Source organism: Bombina bombina, chromosome 7 (genome assembly GCF_027579735.1).
Source record: "Bombina bombina isolate aBomBom1 chromosome 7, aBomBom1.pri, whole genome shotgun sequence".
NCBI lineage: Eukaryota > Metazoa > Chordata > Amphibia > Anura > Bombinatoridae > Bombina > Bombina bombina.
This window is the reverse complement of record NC_069505.1, coordinates 465957266-465959351: the sequence shown is the minus strand read 5'-3', so window position 1 is coordinate 465959351 and position 2086 is coordinate 465957266.

The window sequence follows — 2086 nt, the reverse complement described above, 5'->3', positions numbered from 1 at the left end:
TTGTCAGAAAATAATAAGCTGCTACATACCTCTTTGCAGATTAATCTGCCCGCTGTCCCCTGATCTGAAGTTTACCTCTCCTCAGATGGCCGAGAAACAGCAATATGATCTTAACTACTCCGGCTAAAATCATAGAAAAACTCAGGTAGATTCTTCTTCAAATTCTACCAGAGAAGGAATAACACACTCCGGTGCTATTAAAAATAACAAACTTTTGATTGAAGGTATGAAACTAAGTATAATCACCACAGTCCTCTCACACATCCTATCTATTCGTTGGGTGCAAGAGAATGACTGGGAATGGCAGTTAGGGGAGGAGCTATATAGCAGCTCTGCTGGGTGAATCCTCTTGCACTTCCTGTTGGGGAGGAGTTAATATCCCATAAGTAATGGATGATCCGTGGACTGGATACACTTAACAAGAGAAAATAAATATAATCTTTCTTAAAATGACAGGGCAGGCTGTGAACTCGTCTTACCATAGAAGAAACAGAATTTATGTTTACCTGATAAATTTCTTTCTCCAACGGTGTGTCCGGTCCACGGCGTCATCCTTACTTGTGGGATATTCTCTTCCCCAACAGGAAATGGCAAAGAGCCCAGCAAAGCTGGTCACATGATCCCTCCTAGGCTCCGCCTACCCCAGTCATTCGACCGACGTTAAGGAGGAATATTTGCATAGGAGAAACCATATGGTACCGTGGTGACTGTAGTTAAAGAAAATAAAATATCAGACCTGATTAAAAAAAAACCAGGGCGGGCCGTGGACCGGACACACCGTTGGAGAAAGAAATTTATCAGGTAAACATAAATTCTGTTTTCTCCAACATAGGTGTGTCCGGTCCACGGCGTCATCCTTACTTGTGGGAACCAATACCAAAGCTTTAGGACACGGATGAAGGGAGGGAGCAAATCAGGTCACCTAAATGGAAGGCACCACGGCTTGCAAAACCTTTCTCCCAAAAATAGCCTCAGAAGAAGCAAAAGTATCAAACTTGTAAAATTTGGTAAAAGTGTGCAGTGAAGACCAAGTCGCTGCCCTACATATCTGATCAACAGAAGCCTCGTTCTTGAAGGCCCATGTGGAAGCCACAGCCCTAGTGGAATGAGCTGTGATTCTTTCGGGAGGCTGCCGTCCGGCAGTCTCGTAAGCCAATCTGATGATGCTTTTAATCCAAAAAGAGAGAGAGGTAGAAGTTGCCTTTTGACCTCTCCTTTTACCTGAATAAACAACAAACAAGGAAGATGTTTGTCTAAAATCCTTTGTAGCATCTAAATAGAATTTTAGAGCGCGAACAACATCCAAATTGTGCAACAAACGTTCCTTCTTTGAAACTGGTTTTGGACACAGAGAAGGTACGATAATCTCCTGGTTAATGTTTTTGTTAGAAACAACTTTTGGAAGAAAACCAGGTTTAGTACGTAAAACCACCTTATCTGCATGGAACACCAGATAAGGAGGAGAACACTGCAGAGCAGATAATTCTGAGACTCTTCTAGCAGAAGAAATCGCAACTAAAAACAAAACTTTCCAAGATAATAACTTAATATCAACGGAATGTAAGGGTTCAAACGGAACCCCCTGAAGAACTGAAAGAACTAAATTGAGACTCCAAGGAGGAGTCAAAGGTTTGTAAACAGGCTTGATTCTAACCAGAGCCTGAACAAAGGCTTGAACATCTGGCACAGCTGCCAGCTTTTTGTGAAGTAATACCGACAAGGCAGAAATCTGTCCCTTCAGGGAACTTGCAGATAATCCTTTTTCCAATCCTTCTTGAAGGAAGGATAGAATCCTAGGAATCTTAACCTTGTCCCAAGGGAATCCTTTAGATTCACACCAACAGATATATTTTTTCCAAATTTTGTGGTAAATCTTTCTAGTCACAGGCTTTCTGGCCTGAACAAGAGTATCGATAACAGAATCTGAGAATCCTCGCTTCGATAAAATCAAGCGTTCAATCTCCAAGCAGTCAGCTGGAGTGAAACCAGATTCGGATGTTCGAACGGACCCTGAACAAGAAGGTCTCGTCTCAAAGGTAGCTTCCAAGGTGGAGCCGATGACATATTCACCAGATCTGCATACCTG